This window comes from Bos indicus x Bos taurus, chromosome 7 (assembly GCF_003369695.1).
Source record: "Bos indicus x Bos taurus breed Angus x Brahman F1 hybrid chromosome 7, Bos_hybrid_MaternalHap_v2.0, whole genome shotgun sequence".
Taxonomy (NCBI): Eukaryota; Metazoa; Chordata; class Mammalia; order Artiodactyla; family Bovidae; genus Bos; species Bos indicus x Bos taurus.
The window spans coordinates 43,857,928-43,879,103 of record NC_040082.1 but is presented as its reverse complement, the minus strand read 5'-3'; the positions used below and the strand labels follow the sequence as shown (position 1 = coordinate 43,879,103).

Genomic DNA, 21,176 nt, shown 5'->3' with positions numbered 1-21,176 from the left:
CTGCCTTAAGGGGTATGTTAGCACTAAAAGAGATTATCTTTTGAAAGCTCTTAGCTCAGGCCTGGCTCATAGTCCTCACTAAGCAAATGGAAACTGCTTTGATCATCGGTGTAATCAGTGCTGATGTTGCAACTTCATGAATTATCATTGCCTCTACCTCATCTGCACAACGCTGTGACTCATGAATTGAGAGACAGTAGGAGAGATTCCAGCACTCCCCAAATGGGAAACCGAGACCAAATGTATTTGGCAAAGGCTGCTTTAACCTGACTTCATAGTTTCCTGTTTATACCCTGCCTTCGTTCTCAAGTTTATGCTTCTTCCCTGCTCAGCCACCTGTCTACCACCCTTCCCATCAAGTTTTCACATCTGTGGGTCTGCTAAGCAACCTCACCTATACAGTCTGACCAGACCAACTGGCTTTGCAGTTGTTTTTCAGTCACTCAGTAGTGTCTGACTTTTTGCGACCCCATGGACTGCAGCATGCCAGTCCAGCATGAAAGGCCAGGCTCCCCTGTCCTTCACTATCTCCTGGAGGTTGCTCAAATTCACGTCTATTGAGTTGGTGATGCCATCCAATCATCTCATCCTTTGTCAACCCCTTTACCTCCTGCCTTCAATCTTTCACAGCATCAGGGTCTTTTCCAATGAGTCAACTCTTCACATAGGTGGCCAAAGTACTGGAGCTTCAGCTTCAGCATCAGTTCTTTTAATGAACATTCAGGGTTGATTTCCTTTAGGGTTGACTGGTTTGATCTCCTTGCAGACCTTGATGGATACTCTGGATGCACTTCTCAGATGCCATGCATGACTCAGGACTAGTGTGGTACCCACCACAGCCTCTTCCTAGTCTGACAGACCATCTCAGTTCTATGTGCTCCCCTGCCTGATGGCAGGCTGTTTTTGTGTCTCTACTTTTGTTGTTTTTGGTAGTAATGAAGAGCTGAGTGGCAGATTGGTGATAGGGAGTTGGTCCCCTATTACCTCTATAAGAGCAAAGGCAGCTCTTTTTCTCCGTGTTCTTTTGGCTAGCAGGCAGTGTCCACACTTCTTGTTTTCTCATCACTGCCCCTGTTCCCAGCTTCCACATGAACACAATGTGTAGTTACAATTACACGAGGCTAGTGGTTCAGGGTATATGTGCTTTCCAACACATGTCCTCTGATATACATTGATTTATATAAATTTCTTTTGATGAACAGTCACATAATATACAACTCACCGTTTTAACTACTTTAAAATAAACAATTCAGTGGCTTTTAGTTCACTCACAAAGTGCAAGCAAGCATCAGCACTATCTTGTTCCATAACACTGCCATCACTCCACACGAAGAAGTCACTTTCCATTTCTCACTTTGTCCATTCTCTCAAACCGTTAACTTGTGTTTTTGTCTCCATGAATTTTCCTGTTCTAAATACTTTATATAAATAAACTCATACACTATGTGAACTCTTGTTTTTGATTTCTTTCACTTAGCCTTATGTTTCCAAGGTTTGCTGTGTTGTAGCACGTACCATTCGTTTTGTGGCTGAATAATATTCCATTGTATAGACAGACTATGTTTTGTTTATCTATTCATTAGCTGGTGAACATTTGAGTTGTGTCCACCTTTTGGCTATTGTGAATTGTGAGGCTATGAACATAGAAGTATGCATTTTTGTTTGAATACCAACTTGGGATTTACACCTAGGAAGGGAATTCTGGGTCATACTTCATGGTATGAATTAATGAGCAAAAAGATAGAAATTAGAATTTGAATCACCTCCTAATTGTTTCACTCAGTTAAAATGGCTGCTTAAGATACACATTATTTTTCTCTACTAAGTAATCTCCAGATGATAGAAAATAGTCATCTTTTTAAAGGATTCTATTTTTCTTCCCAGAAATAAATAGAAACATGGTCTTCTATATATATACAGACAGCTTTTAAATTGGTTTCTAAACCTTCAATATCTTATTTTTATATTTTCTAACAATAAATTATTTTTGTTAAATTCAAAAAATTCAAATCTTACATGTATAGTTTAATCTCACGAGTTTCCAGAGTGCTAAAATAATTCAGTTCCATTGGTATGCTATATCTCAAATTTTTATTCTAGAAACACTTTCTGGGAGAACAAATATCTTGCATTGAAGTCATATTTGTGTTAGTCAGAACTACTACCACAACAGAAAGAACTCACATTAAATATGCTTTCCAAAGAAAATACTGTACTGAAGAAGCATTGGTGGAAAAATTATACAGTTTTTGAAGTCCAAAAGAATAGTTCAGTACTTCCTGGTTTGCCGTAGTGAATGTGAATTGTAGACTGTAGAATCCTTTCCTTTAGTGATTCTGAACTGGCTTGAAATCTTCATTTTGCTGTTTTCTCCTCCAATAAGTCAATGAATAGATGAGCAAAATAGGATTTGAATCACCTCCTAATTGTTTTACTCAGGTCAAATGTCTGCAGTTAGCGTACACACATTTTTCTCTACTAAGTAATCTCCAGATGATAGAAAACAGTTATCTTTTTAAAGGGTACTTCTATTTTTCTTTCCAGAAATAAACTGGCACATGGCCTTCTACATCCACACTTGCATTTTTTATATTGGTTTCTAAACCTAAATCAAACTTTATTCACGAAGTTTGACTTTATCTGCTTAGCTGAGGTTGAATCTATTAGCCATTGAATACATGCTGTTGACAAAATAGCATTAATGTGCACTGAGACGAATACCTATATAATAAAGGGACATTTTTAATAGTGGCTGGATAATCAATTCCACTTTAAGACACAGATCAATATTATCTTAAAGATGTCTAAATAGCCATTAAATATGAACAGAACAGGTCTAGCAAGCAGAAAAGTGCAGAAACAGATTGTTCTTGACCACAACATGAAGGTTCTAATGATTTCAGATGGGGACACTGACCTGTTTGGAAAATTAACTGTTATTTGTTTTCTCACTGTTGAGTCTAAATTAGTTGAGTTTTGTTTTCCTTTGAAGTGTTTTTGGTTTCATTATTTTATTATTCAAGGAAAGAATACTATGTATTCTCTATAGCTTATCTCTTGGGGCTTTACACTTCTGTTTTGGTTTAGTTTGGTTTGGATTGTTACATTTTGAAAACTAAACTTCTAACTTTAGATTTATAGAAAAATTACCAAGTCAGTGCAGAGAGTTTCGTATACCAATATACCTCTTACCCTATTTCTCCTATTATTAACATCTTAAATTAGTATGGTAGACTTTTCACAATCAATGAAACAACAATACATTTTTGTTAGCTGAAGTTCATGTTATTTGGATATCATAGTTTTTAATCAAATGTTCTTTTTCTTTCCCAAGATCTCACTAGGATACCACATTGCTTTAGTCATCTTGTCTCCTTTGTGGTGTCTTGGCTTTGATAGTTTCTTAAAGTTTATGTTTTCCCTGCTTTTTCAGAGTTTTAGGTACACTGTACTACTGTACAATGTAATAGTATTGTACACTGTACTATTGTTTATGTTTTCTCTTCTTTTTCAGAGTTTTAGGTGCACTGTACTATAGTGTGGATATACATCTTGAGTTCATTTACCTACTGAAGAATATCTTAGTTGCTTCTAGTTTTTGGTGAATAAAGCTGTGATAAGCATTTGCCTGCAGGTTTTTGTGTGGAGATGTGTTTGAATCCCTTGGATGAATATCAGGGAGTGTACTTTCTCAATTGCATAGTAAGACTATGTTCAACTTTTAACAAACTACCAAGCTGTCTTCCAAGTGGCTATTCCATTTGTGTTTCCACTTGTAATGAATGAAAGCTCTTGTTATTCAGTGTTTTCAACAATAACTGGTATTGTCATTTTTAGGTAATTAATATAGGTGTATAGTGATTAAATTAGTCATGTTTAGAAATCATTCACATTCATTGGAAAAGTACCATGCATTAAAAATATGTGGACTTATGATTGAACAATTTTGATTGTTAGATGCTCTCCTTTATATAAGAGTTTTTGTTACCACCCAAACATGACGTTTATCAAATTTTCTTCTAAGCATATAAAATACAGAATAGTGTCTTGGTTATTTGCTTTAACTTTGGGTTGAAGTAAACTGAGTCTTAGTCTGAACTTGTCGCATTTGAGACTATGGAGAAATTATTAACTTGCCCTACTTCAGTTTCCTCATCTCTAAAACTGAGACGATAATGGAGTCTAGCTGAGAGGGTTCTATGAATTTAATGAGCAACTGATTGGAAAGCACTTTGCACAATGACTGAAACAGGGCAACCAGATGGTTATTATTGTTTTTACTGTATTGCTGCTATTACTATTATTGATACTATTACTACTACTATTTCTACTACCACTCTTCCTCCTCCCCCACCCTGCCCTCTCAAGGCTCTAGTTATTTCTTGAAAATTATATACTCTCAGTCCTTCACTTTAAAAAAATAATTTATTTTTAATCGGAGGATAATTGCTTTATAATATTGTGTTGGCTTCTGCCATACAATGGGTTTCCCAAGTTGTGCTAGTGGTAAAGAATCTGCCTGCTAATGCAGGAGACATAAGAGATACAGGTTGGATCCTTTGGTGGGGAAGATCCCCTGGAGGAGGGCATGGCAACCCACTCCAGTATTCTAGTCTGGAGAATCCCAGGGGTAGAGTAGACTGGCAGGCTATAGTCCATAGGATCACAAAGAGTCAGACACAATTGAAGCAGCTTAGCACACATGCACTGCAATACAGCATTGTGAGTCAGCAGTAAGTATACATATGCCCTCTTCCTCTTGAACCTCCCCTCCACCCCCCACTCCATCCCATCCCTCTACGTTGTCACAGAGTACTGCACTGAGTTCCCATGTTATACAACAACTTCCCTATTTTACATATGGTAATCTATATGTTTCAATGCTACTCTCTCAGTTCATCCAACCCTCTTCTTCCCTGCTGTGTCCAGTTTGCAGGGCAGTAACAGAGATGCAGAAATAGAGAACAGAATTTGGAACCCTTTACTTTTGAGCTGCACTGATCTTTTTCACACAACCATGCCTCATAAAAATAGAATAAATATACTTCACATTGATTACATTTCTTGAAGCATGATTTTTTTTTTCCTACTCTAAAAAGTGAAGAGGAGCATGGTGGAATAGATATTTGCAAAGGTAACCTAAGTGTTACAACTCATTGGCTTCCTGTGATTTCTTATATTACTAATAATCTGTTACATTTGCTCAGTGCTTTAGATCTTATAAAGTGCTAACTTTACAGATATTATCTCATTTGCTTCTTGAAACAGCTTTCTGAGGTAGGCAAGGCATGCTTATTAACCCTGATTTTGGTAAAGTCAGGTCACTTGCCCAGAACAGCATAAAAATCAAGGGCAGAGGCAGGATTTGAACATAGGTTTTCTGAATCTGATTCAGGATTCTTTCCAGGAAACCCGGCACAGATGAATCTTCAGATATATGTGCCTGGGACATTCACTAGTTCCCATTAGTTCTGGTTCATCTGCACAGGTTCGTGGAGCCCCATTGCACTTTAGGGCTTTAAACCAGCTGTCATGTTACCAATCCTCATTTCTCCTTGGCGATCTTCTACTTAACACTCTAGTGTGTGTATACCGATAACCTCAATTCCACTTCTAAAGCATTAGATTGTGTTAAGGAGCAGAGTAGCTGTATTTCTATACTTTTGCTGGCATGTACTCCAACACACCTTGCCTGCTTTATGTCTAATTCATAGAGCTAAGCTCCTAGGAGATTTGTTGCTACTGTGACTACACCCTCCTGGTTCTGTCGTATGGTTGAAGGTGAACATTTGAACAATGAGATATCCTCTCCTGATAAAAAGACTGGAGGCCCAGAGATGCAAGTTGCAAAATTTATTTGAAATGCACATGATTCATGTTATCTGCCACATTAGCAGAGAAGCAGAGAAGACTTTTGTAGCAAGAGAGACAAGAAATAGAAGCATAGCAACACTGAAGTGAAAAAGAGAAAGAGAATATGAAATTTATCAAGACTCCATCCCCAAATTCCTGTCCCTTATGGAGGCCTTGTTTCATTAATTTTCCTGTGTCTCTTGAATCTCTTGGTTCTTTAAAATGAGTTTCCTTCCCCACCCCTCAAACTAGCTTAGGTTGATGTCTGTTACTCATAAAAGACATTGATTTACATGGAGAATAAAATTCTCCTGATGCAAAACTTTCTTTTGAGCTATGGCCAATACAATTTTCAATAGCAGCATTAACTGGTATTTTTAAAATTTTAGGTTAGAGCATAGTTGATTAATATTATGTTAGTTTCAGCTATACATATTTATGTATCTATTCTTTCTCAAATTCTTTTACCATTTAGGTTATTATAGAATATTGAAAAGTATTCCCTGTGCTATACAGTAGCTTTCAAGTGTAATGGGCCACCACTGAGTCAGTTTGTGGATTCTACACAGGAGGGGGTACTCAAAGTACTTAACAGTATTTCCACCTTGATGTGAACAACCCTTCAAAACATCCCAGGATCTCAGCACAAGGGTGTACTTATCAAGTCAGCTATTTCAGTCCTCTGCCCCAATCAGAATCCTGTCCTTCCATCTTCCAGCCAGTTTTTGCTATAAACCATCCGTGATTTGGAAGCAAAGCATAAGGGAAAGAGAGAGAATGGATACAGGAGTAATACAGACCTTTGCTTAAAAACCTTCTATGGAGCTTTCTAGCCTTAAAATATTGGGCAAGTTATTTACCCTCTCTGAGCCTTCCTTTCCTCATTTGCAAGGTGGTGATTAAAAAGTCTTATTTCATGGATTTTTTTTAAAATGCGGATTTTATGAAATAAAACAAAGCACTTGCTACAGTGCCTTCTGCATAGCAGACATTCAATAAATTTATGCACTCACTGACTTTTCAGGCAATGCATCAATCAGTCTTTACACTAAAACAGGGTTTTCTCACTATGTGTGTGCATGCTGCTGCTGCTGCTAAGTCGCTTCAGTCGTGTCCGACTCTGTGCTATCCCATAGACGGCAGCCCACCAGGTTCCTCTGTCCCTGGGATTCTCCAGGCAAGAACACTGGAGTGGGTTGCCATTTCCTTCTCCAATGCATGCATGCATGCATGCTAAGTTGCTTCAGCCGTGTGCAACTCTATGCGACCCCATGGACAGTAGCTCACCAGGCTCCACCATCCACAGGATTCTCCAGGCAAGAACACTGGAGTGGGTTGCCATTTCCTTCTCCAGTGTGCATGCTAAGCCACTTCAGTCAAGTCTGACTCTTTGCGATCCTTTGGACTGTAGCCTGCCAATCTCCTCTGTCCATTGGATCTTCCAGGGAAGAATACTGGAGTGGGTTGCCATACCCTCCTACAGTGGAACTTTCTGACCCAGGGATCAAACCTACTTCTCTTATGTCTCCTGCATTGGCAGGCCGGTTCATGATCACTAGCGCCACCTGGGAAATCCTTCCTAACTGTGCAGTCTGTAGCATTTCCATGTAAAGTATAACAGGCAGTCATGGTGACTGAGTTTGAAAGCCTGAGATCAAATCCTGGATCTATAGCTTTCTGGTATACCCTGTGATAAGGGAATCTGTGATGATTTTCATAGATTCCTTTAAAATGAGAAGTTGGAACTGGTGGACACTTGATCTCTTTACAGTATGAAATACTCTGACTCAAATAATCACACTTTAGGTTATGGTTTTATTTATCTCAAATAAATCATAATATTCTCCATTCTAAAGTTCTTTGATAGGTGAAAAATAAGCACTTTTCCATTTTCTGTGATATATATCAAGTGGCAAGGAAATTTCTGCCTCCAAAAAAATTATTTTTTGAATTTTGGAAAGATATAATTGCCAAGGATCACATGTAGTCAGACAAAATCTACCTCAATCCAAGTAATTAATCCTAGTTCTTTCCTCCCCTTAGTCAGTGGCCTGGGTCCCAGGATGACAAGATTCTGAGCAGCTTCTTTTTTGTGTGTCAGATTTGAACTCACTGATCTTTGCTACTTCTCCATTTCTTATCCTTTTCTAATAATCTACATTAGTTATTCAGCTGCTTTCCGCCATAACCAAGCAAGGTTTGGAATTTTGTGAAGCGATAAAGGTGAGCTCTATTGGAAAATAAGATTCTGGCTGCCAGTGGAACATTTGAATGCATGGTTGTTTTATAAATGACTTTTTCTGCTCATAGTCCATTGATACTGCTTCAGGGAATTGGAGATTTGGATAAATATTTTCTTGGCTTAATCCTTTCCTACATTCCAAGCTTCTCTCCTTTCTTCCCTCAGCCTGCCCCCAACCCCTGGCTGCCATCCATTCATACATCCATTAATTGATTTACTTCTGGAATATTAACTGAGTTGCTACTACATAGAAAACCTTCTGATAACCTCTGCCCTATATTTCAGTGATAAAAAATATCCGAACCTTGCCTTCCAGGTTCAACTCACAAACTAGTGGAAGAGGTAAGATACACATACAACCAAAGTGAAAGTGAAAGTGAAGTCGCTCAGTCGTGTCAGACTCTTTTCTACCCCATGGACTGTAGCCTACCAAGCTTCTCCGTCCATGGGATTCTCCAGGCAAGAATACTGGAGTGGGTTGCCATTTCCTTCTCCAGGGGATTTTCTCAACCCAGGGATCAAACCCAGGTCTCCCGCATTGCAGGCAGACGCTTTAACCTCTGAGCCACCAAAATTCAAGGCAAAAAGAATAAATACAGCTCAATGTATTTCATACCACATATTGCAGTTGATTACAAGATCGTGGAGTCAATCAGTAAATCTTAATCATTTTTTAAAAATATAAATTAAATAGGAAATACAGAAGTGAATCACATGTTACTTTTGTGAAACTTTTAACTTGTAAGTAAGTGTGTGTGTGTGTGTGTGTGTGTGTACAGCCATGGTGTAATATGTAAATTTCCTTTTTGTTTGTTTTGTTTTTACTATATGCTATATTCAAAAGTTTGAAGAACTGTAAAGACATGACCAGATATAGAAATGTTTCTCAAACTTAATGTGCACATAAATCACCTAGAAATGTTGTTAAGATGAAGGTTCTGATTCAGTTGGTGTATGATGGGGCCTCAGATTCTCTTTCTGGCAAGCTCCCTGGTAATACTGTTGCTGCTGGTCCACATAAGACAGTTAGAGTGTCAGACTATTTCCAGTGGAAGAACCTGAGGAAACCCCTGAAGCCATTCATTTGTGACTTCAAGAGCATCCAAGGGATAAAAGAAAACAAGATTTTCCCTTCTCTTTCTGGTTTTTGCTTTTGGTAGATTGATAGAAATCTTTAGTCATTCTTCTCCAAAGTCTGTTGCTGAACTGCTTCCAGTTGCTTAATGTTGAAACCAAAGGACCAGATAAGCTTCAGATCAGTTACTGTGAAAAGCTCCGCTGTTGTCTCTGAGGGTTAGCCCCAGTTTTCAATTATTTCTCAAGCACATGTGCCTTTCCATACAGTGTCCCCTGCAATTAATGGCAGAGTACTTGCTATGAAACAAGCTTTTAAGAGCAAGGATAGAAGAGTTTCATTTATTTCACCTTTACCTGCTATTACATTTCATCCAGCTTCCATCACCTGCACCTGATAGCTGTCTTGACCGCCTAATGGTTTTCTCTGCTGGCAATTTCTTCTCTTTCTTCCTTCCCCTCTCCCTCATCTCTTCCCCTTTTAATCCATCCTGTACAGGGACATATTGATCATCCTAAAACGAAGCTTTCATTATTTTCCTTTACTGCTAAAAACCCTTCGTGGTTCCCCATCGCCTAGGCAAGCACTTTGCTCCTGCCAAACTTGTTTGCTGCTGCTGTAACATGACCTTCTTCATCTTTTAGTGACCTCTCTTCCTCCCCTTGAAGGATCTGGCTTTTCCAGATATTTGAATTCTGTCTACTCCTTCGAAGTTAGCTTAAATTCCACTTCTTTCACGAAGCCTTTTTTTTTTGCTTTTTGAGAAACCTCAAAGGGAATTAATCTCTCTTTCAATTTGCTATGTCTCAGCACAACAAGGCTGAACATAGTTCGTGTACCGGTGCGTGGCAGACAAAACACAGGTTTGGCAGAAAGAGACCAAAACCGGAAGTGTCTCACCATTGGATTGTGTGACCTTGGACAGTCCAAGTGTCTTCTCCGAGCCTCCATTTCCCCACCAAGATAACAAGCAGATTGGAGCCTAAGAGCGCTAAGTCACTGTGTGTGTGCCTAGTGACATGCGCATTTTGTGGGTTTTTTTTTTTAGTGATAATTTCCCTTATTTTAATCATACTTCTCGTTTAGTATTGAACCATTACCCATGTTTTAAAGTATTTTATAATTTTAAAATTCTCACACAAGTTTATCTTTCTTACTCCCATTAGGAAGAAACCTCATTTAACTGTGGGAGCAATGAGGCCCAGGAGGGCCTATGGAAGGGTCCTCAGAGCAGAGAGGACAACGCAACTTCCAACCACGGAGGGCCCCATGATCCAGGACATGGCCCGGCATCGCTCAAAGTGAGCCTCATTCATTATCTGTCAATTGATTGGAGGTTGTCAGGCCCACCTTGCAAGACAACTCCTCTCTCCCTGGAAGGAGGAGTACCTTGAAATCTGTGGGTTAACGGGAAAGGGAAAAGTCCTTACGCTGGGGGGAAGGCGGGGCAAGCCGAAACAGGCATATCTCTCACCCGGGGTTTCTGAAACCCATTCTCCGAGGGGGGAGACGTGACGGTATTCAAGGATACTTGGAACCTGTCCCTTTGGCGGAGACACGTAGCCGCCTCCAGCCGCTACTCGCGGCCGATCCTGTGCAGTGGAGCTCCCCCGCCCCCGGCAGGCTCCCTCCGCTTTGCAAAGGGAGGGGGGAGCTGGGGAAGCCTTGCACACTAGTCTTCCTGGAGCTGCAGACGAGGAGCTCCGTGCCCTCCCGAGCCTCTCAGCGGCTTCCCCTCGGCTGCGCGGGTGTGCAGGCTCTCCTCGCCACCCCCACGCACGGCTCGCCCTCCCTTCCTCCCTCCAACCCCGCGGCCGGAGCGCGCACACCGGGGCTCCGGCACGTGGGCGCGCGGGAGGCGGCGGCCGCTGCTGCCGCTGCCGGAGCCCAAGCCCGAGCCCCAGCCGGCGAGATTACCCTCCATGCTGCGGGCTCTGCGGCCGCCTTCCGCTCTGCCTCTGGCCGGAGCCCAGCCCCGCGAGCCGGTGAAGCCGCGGAGGGGAGGACACGGACAGGAGGAGGGGCGCGGCGGGCTGGGGCGAGCCGGGTTCTGAGCAAGGGGCGCCCGCAGCCGGGAGCTCTCGCTCGCTCTCTGCTCCCGGCGCTGCTAGGGGTTCCAGGCGGCGCGACGCCGCTGCACTCTTTCTAGGCGGCGGCCAGCGGAGGTTTCCCGCAGCCGGCCCCCATTCCGCCGGCGAGTCCCTGTTTATCCCGGAGGACGCGCCCGGCCGCCCGAGCTGAAGCGAGCGCGAAGTCCGAAGTCACCCCCCCAGCGTCGCCAACTTCCCCGGGAGCCCCTCTCCCCGCCGCAGCCTGCGCCAGCCCTGGGAGCGATGCGCCCCCAGCCGGGCGGCGCGCCCTCTGCCAACTCGCCACTCATGGGATCCACCGCCCTCGGCTGCCCGGCTTGGAGCGCGTAGCCTTCGCCGCGTGGCCCGAGAGAGGAGCGAGACACCAAGGCGTTTTGTGGATTCCGCGCGCGCGCGCGCGGGTCTGCTAGGGTCTCCTGCGGGGCAGCGTCCATACCCAGGGGTGAGTAGCCCGGTCGGTCCAGGCGGCGCCCTTTCCTCCTAGGTAATTGCTTGCAGGCAAGGCAGGGAGAAAGTTGAGTCTCCCTGCACCTATCCTGGGATTTGGCAGCGAAACGCAACAGTGGTTCTCCAATCCGATTGCCTTCGGGGCTTCCCTGAATGCCTTCATTTCTAAACCAAGCAGGGAGACCTCTTCCGCTTCCCAAGGAGAAAGGGGGCTCCCTAGAGCAGGCCCCTGACTGTTCCCCAATCAATTTGCCATTTGGGGCTTTTCAGCCGCCCGCGCATTAAGCAGGCACCCAGCATATGCGCTTAGAGATCTGCAGCCACCTGGGCGCTCTCAGAGACCCAGGGCAGCCCGCGCCCCTAGGGGAGGTCTAAGCGTGCTTCATTATAGGCAACAGCTGGGATACAAGGAACTGTGTATGTGGGTGATTGGGAGTGGGAAACGAAGCCACAGGGGAAGGCGCGAGTGAAATTTATCTGTCACTGACGGGTAGGGTACCTTGGGTGCCCCGCTCCGCGGTTCGGGTTTGGGGGCGCAAGATCTGGGGCAGCCGGACAGAGTCCAACAGGTGGCCTGCGCGGGCTTCCTGGAGCCGGGCGCGGGGGAGGGGAACCGCTCCCTCCACAGGGCCGAGGCTGCTGCTTCTGGGGAGGGGGGGCATATGAACATGGGTAAAGAAATGAGCTCTCTGCTCTCAGGCCCGATTTGGGGTGAGTGTGTGAGGCATCCAAATGCCTCCTGTCGGAAAACAGCGGCCTCATTGTGAGCCTGACTGCGGTTTCAACTTGCAGGCAACTGAGGGGGCATTCAGCTGGGGCGACGCGGACTTGGCTGATCCTCGGATGCCAGCCCGGCCTTCTTCGTGGCCCCTGTGGCGGGTATTCCAGTTCCCTAGGCTGGGCAACGAGCCAGACCTCAGCGTTTTGCTCCTCTATGTTCCCCGAAGGGGAGGGGGAGTTGCAGAAACACCCGGGCCAGGCACGAGTTTATTCTTCTTTACCTCTCTGCTGCACTTTTATCCTAAGACTCAGATGGAGGTATTGTGTTGGAGTGCCTGGGAAGGGTGTGGACAGGTGGTGTGCGTGGGTCAGTGTGAGGACATGTCGTTTGAGAGCTGGACAGAAAGAGAATAGAGACCGTGTATCCCCCACCCACGGAGATGCACAATGACAGAGGGCGGGGCAGCGCTTTGAAAAAGTTTCTTCTGAATGCACCATCCTTCCAGTAATGTGAATGTGCAAAATACTCCAGGGGCGCTGAAACCAGTGGCACTCCCAAGTGGCATCTTCCCTTGTCAGCTGTGTGGCTTCCTCCCTCAGTTTGTTCATCGGTAGACTGGGGACAGTTATCTCTGCTCCTGGCAGAAGCCTCTCTGTCTGTAAAGGAGATACTTAAAGATGGGTGTCAGGTTGGAAGAAGTGGGAGCCACTGCGGGGAGGTGTGTGGGAAAACAAGTTGTCTGGAGGCACCATGCATAGGAGACACTCCTTTTCACTCAGATTTTGTGTTTGGAGGAGGTTGATTGGTTTTGAGGAGATTAATGGAGATTTTGAAATGCTAAAGCTTTCCCAACACCCCCTTGGCACCGCCACTCCGCTGTCTGCCAGCGAGCTGTTTGTATTATGGAAATAAAGTGACGGACACTCAAAATGCAAAAAGAAGCCTCCACTGCTTGTGCTTGGTCCAGCAGTTTCTCCTTCAGGGGAGGCTCTAGGTACTACAGCAGTTTAGCTGTGCTGTTTCCACTCTGTTATTGCTACTGGTCTTTCCAGCCCCCATTTAGTGTCCCTTCCGAGGAGTTATCCTCCTCACTCCTCACTCCGGGACTCTGGCAGCAGATTGCCAAGGGTTTTTAAGTAGAGTGAGCCTCTTGATTTGTAGAGGGTGCTGGCTGATTGCACAGGGCCAGCCTGCGTGGCTGCCCAGAAGCCTGACTCCTGGAGGTTTCTTATTAGGAGGGGAGCCAGGAGCTGGGGCATCAAGAAGAAGAATGGGCAACAAGGTGTTGTGTATAACAGAGGTTGGAAAGAGAGATACATGGACAGATGTACAGAAACCAAGAAGCAGGAAAAGGAAGAGGCAGAGAGACACACACAGGCAGAACAAGGGAGGAATCAGAGAGACAAACATACAGAGGCAAAATGAGAGAGGGAAAGAGAGAAGGAAGGTAGAGGGTGGATAGGACAAAGCATAAGAGGAGTGAGGAGTGAGAGAAGTGGGAATAAGGAAAAAGAAGGAAAAGATATCCAAAGAAAAGAACATAAGCAAAGAAAGCCTAAGGAGAAAGAGATGGGAACCAGGTAAAGAAGCCAGGTGGGGTGGAGAGGAAGGGTGGAACATAGAGGATGCAGAGGAAGCAGGAGGCACTTGCTTTTGTATTGAAGTTTTAGAAACCACACTGCCATTCCAAGGATGTTGACATAATCCACATCCTTAAGTAGCCAGCCCTGGGTTAGTGTTTGTTTCTCTGGGGAGTCGTGCATTATGCGAAATTGGACACCCACTTGGAACCCAGCTGCATTGGAGATGACAAGAAGATAAGTTTAGATTTTTGGTAAACATGCAGATGCACAAGTTCATTTACCTTCAGTGTTTTTTTTTTTTTTTTCTCCTGGGTAAACACAGGGTTGGAGAATTGAGGGGCAGGGGGCTGTATCATGAATAGCATTTGCCGCTGATTCTCTAAACCGTATTTAAGGAAGAGTCTCTTGGTAGCTTCTGAGAAAAGCACAGTACTGGACGTGTTTCCCCATGGGGTTTGAGCCAATAGGGACAGGAATGTGCTAATTTAATGAGTGCCCTGTTGATTCTAAAGCAGGGTGTCCCTGAATCACACTTTGATAAACATACTATAGGTGGAATAACACCCTTCTCTAATTTGTGCCCACGTTTCCTCTTAAGAGACACAGTTTAATGCCTCTCTCTGGTATCCTGCCCTCCCCAGAGAAGCTTTTTTCTTGTGAGTTTCTCTTGATAAAAGATAAGCCTAAGGATTGCTCAGCCAGGGTTACCTTCCCCTGAACCTCATTAATCACAGTAGCTCCAGGGGACAGCAGACAGCTCTTCTGGTTGACCTTGTCAGGGGTGTTCTCAACCAACAGGTATCGGACACTTGGCGGGGGCCCTGTCCTGGACAGTCTTTGTGCACTGTGTACTTAAAACTCAGAAAAATCTATGCCACAGGCATTGTTACTGTTGTCAGCATTTTATAGTTGAGGAAGCTGAGACAAAGAAATTATTACTTGTCCCTGTGAAGTTGTCTGTAACCCAGCAACTGGGAAGCAGCAGTGAGGAGATGTGACCTGGATTTGGTCGACTCCAGGGTTCAAGACCCTGATGCTGGGAAAGACTGAGGGCAGGAGGAGAAGGGGACGACAGAGGATGAGTTGGCTGGGTGGCATCACTGACTCAATGGACGTGAGTTGGAGTAAGCTCTGGGAGTTGGTGATGAATAGGGAGGCCTGGCATGCTGCGGTTCATGGGATCGCAAAGAGTCGGACACGACTGAGCAACTGAACTGAACCAGGGTTCAAGGTCCTAATGACATACTGTGCTGTCTGCTAAACCTAGTACTCCATTCTAGACTGATGGAATCAAAGATCTCAGAGATCTTTCCCAGGCACTCTCTCCCCGCACCTTATCAATTGAGAAAATTGAGAAGCAGCTTAAGAACTGCAGAGAGACTTGCCAGAGACCCTACAACCAGCAGATGTCAGAACTGGGACCTGCCCTGCTATCTCGAGTCTCAGCCCAGCCTTCTATGCACTACACCAGTGGTTGTCGTATTTGTCTGATCCTTGAGGTAAAATGAACATTTAATCAAAATGCAAGTGCCCAGACCCTACTAGAGGCTTACTGAATCAAAACCTTTGGGAAGAGAGCCCAGAAATCTGTATTTTTAGTCCCTGCCTCAACTCTTTATCTGCCTAGTACCGTTTGCCCCAGTTATTCTTTAGCTCTTGGCATCTGACGCCGTGGATCCCTTTCAAACAGCTTCGAGAGGAGAACTCCAAGCCCCTCCTGCTTCTAGCAAAACACACACAAAGTAGTATACTCTCTGCCTGCTGCAGCCCATGCTGACATACCACGGATAGGGAAACAAGCTGGTCATCCTAGAGGCAACTTTGAGAGCTCTTTGGGAGGTGTAGCCATCACAGTGATGTTTGTTAGATTTGATTTTTCCTGTGCCAAGTTGAAAGTGTTTAAGGAAGCATCGAATGCTGCTTCAGTGCATCAGTGTCAGTATTTGTAGTAATGCTTGACACAAAATGACGGTGAGCCAGGCCAATGTGCTGCTGTGTCAGAGTGTCAAGCCCTGTCTCCCAATTTAGTGGGTCTAGCTGTGGGATAAGAAAAACCGCTTTCCTCCCCTTTATTATCATGTTTTTGACTCCTCTGGGATATGTCAGTGCCTCCTTTTGCAGGTAACAAGTTGCCATCACACCCACGCTCTTTCTAGCACACTTAAATTGTTTTCTCGGTAACCTCAACATCTTTTCCCTTCTGTTTCATTGAAAAGTGGCCAAAGGTGCCAGACATCTTGTCCAGCAAACTGTTTTGTCATCTTTCCCTTTTCAGGTCCAAATTTATTTTCTGAATCTGTTGCTTTTAACCCTGACCTCTTATTCAAGGATGGTAATTGAGCTGAGGTAGAACTGATAGGCAGCTGTGTGATACATGTGTTATAAATAACTACAGCCGTTTGTGAATGGGATGCAAACTGAGGAGAACCTACATTCTTATACTCACCGTGTCTCCATCTTTAATAATCTAGGAATATTTTGACTACTTCAGGGGGCAAAGCTGCTTTTCTGCCATGGGTGGTAGAAGTACAAGGTGGAAAGAAACACTGAATCGTTAAGACTTGGGCTGTGAATGCAGACCACTAGAGGTTAAGGCCTGCCTACACCTTGTTGGTTGTTATAACCTTGGTCTGGTTATTGAACTTGCCCGTGTCTCCATTTCTTATCTGGACGTTGATGATGATAAAAAAATGTCCTTTCTATGTATGCTGCCAGGACTTATCTTGGTCAGTGACTGAAGTGCTGAGCCCAGTGTCTGGCACGTAGTGACGACTCATCTGTTACCTACTATTTACTAAACAGATGTCACATGCCAGGTTCCATTAAATCGAGGATAAAACTGATATCACACAAGTTAAGCAACTTGCCCAGGTCAACCAGATCTTAAGTGCTAGACGCCGACTTGCAACCCAGATCTGTCCTTTTAAATTCTCCTGACTTACTTCTACGTTGCTATGAGTCACTGTTCTTTCCTTAAACATTAAGACAGAGTATTGCATATGAAACATACTCTAGTTTGTATTTTAGTTAAACCCATTAGTAGAGTGTCAGAGCTGTTCTAGTGAGGATCTTTTGAATTTGGGGGGATAATTTTTAGGTGGTTAAATCTCCTCCAAATATTTGCTTTTGATTTCCCAGCAGTTTGGAAGAGTTTTCATGTATCCATCCCCTTCTGCTTTTGCTTAAATAACTTCTGTCTGTTTTAAAAGTCTCATTGTAGATTCTGTTTGGGAAAATCTCAACTTGACTGTTCAAGTGTTAGTTGCTCAGTCATGTCCAACTCTTTGCCACCCTATAGGACTGTAGCCTGCCAGAATCCTCTGTCCATAGAATTCTCCAGGCAAGAATGCTGGAGTGGGTTGCCATCTCCTCCTCCAAGGGATCTTCCCAACCCAAGGATTGAACTCGGGTCTTGTGCATTGCAGGCTGATTCTTTACTGGCTAAGTCATCAGAGAAGCAGACTCTTCAAGGGCTGAATTAAATGTCTTCATAATATGTTCCTTCACTTACATTGTAATATGTACCCATTCATGTCTTTATATCTGCTACTCAGTCTGTAAATGTTTCTTGAGATCATGGACATGGTCTCAATTGAAGTTATATACACAGTGCCTAGGACAGTATGTGACATATAGAAAACTTACAAAATATTTTTGAATGTCTTATTGAAACTTTCAGCTAATTCTAGATGTTCCAGAAAAAGTGGTCATTGTCCTTAAATTCTAAAAGGAAAACATCCAGATGTTGGAATTGAAAACCTAGCTATATAATGTGTCCCCAGAGGCTTTAAGTTCTTTAGATGGAAGAGGAATGTTGTGATATCAGTAGTTGTTGATTAACTACCTTGGTAGCTTTGGGCAAGTTCCATCCTGATGTTGCTTAAGATGTAATTAGAAGGGACATTCTGATTTATAAGTTAATGTGATTTTATCTGTACATTTAATTAGTTTCTCAGAAAGGCACTTTTGTTCCTCCGCCTAAATGTTTTAAAAATTAATAGGCTCCTGGAGTTAGAACCAAGGTTAGAGATAATCTGGTTCTACCAGCTTGTACAAGAGACAAGAAAACTGAGATTCAGAGAGGGAAAGAGATTTGCTTGGTTACCCAGCAAGTTAGTGCCAGAGGCAACGTGAGAGCCAGAGGTGTTGGCTGCTTGCTCAGGACTCTTTTTTTCTTTGAATTTTTGTTAGAGTATAGATGATTTACAATGTTGTGTTAGTTTCAGGTGTATAGTGAAGTGAATCAGTTATAAATGTATTCACTCTTTTATAGCTTCTTTTTCATAAAAGCTGTTACAGAGTATTGAGTCGAGTTGCTTGTGCTATACAGTAGGTCCTTATTAGGTATCTATTTTATATAATAGTAGTACCTATATTGCCCAGGGATCTTAATGCACAGCCAAGAGTGATGAACACAACAGTGGTGAGCCACTTGTTTGCTTTGAAGGCATGCTTGCAAGCCTTCTGCATGTATATAGCCTGAACTTTGCAAAATTTCAAGATAAAGCTCATACTGAGAAGGAGGAAAGAGGGACTAAATGATTTGCTTCCAGGGCAAATCCCAAGTGTCAGAGACATTTGTGGAAGAGCATCCTGGCAGGTCCTACATTGGTAAGCTTGTGGATTTCTGGGATTCCCAGTCTGCTTTCCAAACAAGGAAATATGACCTGACAGGGATCTTCCTTTGATGTTATCGAGGGTGATATTTCAAGGAGACATGGAAGATGTATGGAAGTTCATTGCCAAGCCCCTGACACAGGGGTGTTGGCAGAAGAGCAGTTCAGATCACTCTTCCCCTTCCTTTTTAGTGCTTTTGTTTTTTAAAAGATGGGCGCAGTCACCTTAGGACCCTTCTCTCTACCTCTGGGGTGCCTTGGAGTCTGACTAAACAGACCAGCCTAAATATATCCTCAGACACAGAACTGTGTGCAGTGTACTCTGATGTTGTTAACACACAGATCTTTATCACATGGTGTCAATATTATGGAGACAGTTAAGACACAGATCATTGGTGCAATATATTGTGGATGATCCTTTGGAAACATTATAATTAGTGCTGACAAGGCAGTAGAAATAGCTCAACACAGCACCTTCCCTGCCTCCCAAAAGGCTTGCCAAGTCAACCCAAAGTAACAAGACTTTGATTATTCAAGGAGAGAAGGCACAGTTAAGAATTCTCTTTGCCCCTCAACTGTAGTCATTCTGAGATTATTGGTGCTGTATTTTGTATTTTTTGTTGGGGGGTAATTGATTTACAATATTGTGTTGATTTCTGTCGTACATCAACATGAATCAGCCACAGGTATACATATGTTCCCCACCTCCTGAACTCCTCTGCCACCTCCCACCCCATCCTACACCTCTAGGTTGATACAGAGCACTGGGTTGAGCTCCCTGAGTCACACAGCACATCTCTTCTTGCTATCTATTTTACATATGAGTGAAGTAAGCCAGAAAAAGAAAGACAACTATTAATGCATAGGTGTGGGATCTAGAAAGATGGTACTGATGAACGTATTTGCAGGCAGCAATGTGCTGTTTTTGCTTTGCTGTCCAATGGCTGGGTGCAAGGGAGAGGCACCTCTTTTTGTAGCCTTAGCACCAGAATGAGTTGCTCCCTTCTCTAGCCCGTCTGGCTGCTTGCAGTTCCTCTACTTGAAATAGTTTGGGATTTTCCATGGTCTTCTATTAAAATGCAGAACTTCCTATGTAGATATCATTTAGCTGCTTTAGCTGCATAGACCTAACATTCCACCATATACTTGTCATTTTATGGAACCATTTTGACAAGTATTAAGGACCACCAGCACATCAGTTACTATTTCTGTTGATGGTGCTAATGTTTGGGTTTATTAAGGACCTAGGGGAATGGCTACCCACTCCAGTATTCTTGCCTGGAGAATTCCATGGACAGTGGAGCCTGGCAAGCTACTGTCCATAGCATATCAAAGAGTCAGACATGACTGAGTGACTAATGCTAACACTATTTGTGGTTGAAAGGCTCTATGGAGGGGCAGGATCAGTGATGAGGGCCCTGTGGCTCTCTTCTGTGAACCTTTACAGACTTTTTGACCAAATGACTGGGGATAAGATCCTGGGGGTAGAAGAAGCATTGATGCCAACTTGGGTGTCTTTTACTCCTATACATGTTTCTCTCTAGACCACTTCCTGCTTCACAACCCAGAGGGCATTACTCTTACATTTAAGGGTATTAGTGCAACCACCAATGAAAGTCTGGTTTTCACGTGCTTCATGTGCAAAGACCCCTATTCTAGAAACTCTGATGATCTTTTGTTGGGATGGGGGCAGAATTTTTTAAATTGGTGAATTTTAATTTTTAACACTGCATATGAGTAGTAAAAATGTAAACTGTACAAATTGGTAAGAAATACGCATTCTTTCGTCCCTGATCCCAGTTCCTCTTTTCCTAGTACAAGCATGTATCCAGAGTCTTCTGTTTTTTCTTTGCTGTATGTAGGAACAAAAAGCATGTGTTTTTTCTCTTTCACATATATAGCATGTATGCTATACCTTTTTTTCTTTTAATTTAAATCGTACATCATAGTGATAGTTAACATAAGTTTATATTGAGCTACTTAGCTGTAGTAAAGTGTAGTGATTGAGAAACTGCAGGGCTAACCTGCCTCTTGTGTGTGAGTGAGTGAGAGAGAGAGAGAGAGAGAGAGAATGGGGAGGGGAGGGAAGGACATGTGGGGCTTTTTGTACCATGTAACTACCAGCAGTTATTTGTTGAAGACCTATTGTCCTTGGGATCCTGGGAAGACAGGGGAAGTGAAGACATTGCTTTTATTCCTGAAGAATCCAGAGCCATCATTTATTTACTCCAAACAGTTGGAGAATGATAAGCAATTGTGTGTTACTGAGACTTAAGCCATATGCTGTCTAGGAGGTATCTGCTATGAGATCATTCCCTGCAAAAAAGGAAAGTGTGTACAAAGGCCCTGGAGTGGAACTGTGAGTGTCACAGTCAAGAACCAGCAGGGAAGCTAGTGGTACTTGAAGTAGAGGACTGCAGTGGCACATGTTGATTCCTAATGTACAGGCGTGTAACAGAAATAAAATATTCCATCTAACCTGCCTCAGCTAGGTGTCTATAGAAGGTTTAAAAAAGGCTGTGTGACTATTTCCAAGGTATGAGACAATA

At 43.5% G+C, this 21,176-nt stretch overlaps 1 protein-coding gene across 1 annotated transcript in view; it reads left to right on the top strand.

The window, feature by feature from the left end:
- The first annotated feature begins 11,615 nt into the window (after positions 1 to 11,615).
- The window catches only part of SGCD (sarcoglycan delta), a 1,106,710-nt gene continuing 1,097,149 nt past the window's right edge, over positions 11,616 to 21,176 (top strand). The window contains exon 1 of the mRNA XM_027545855.1: positions 11,616 to 11,702. The gene's annotated coding sequence lies outside the window, so the exon portion shown is untranslated. The remainder of the gene's footprint in view (positions 11,703 to 21,176) is intronic.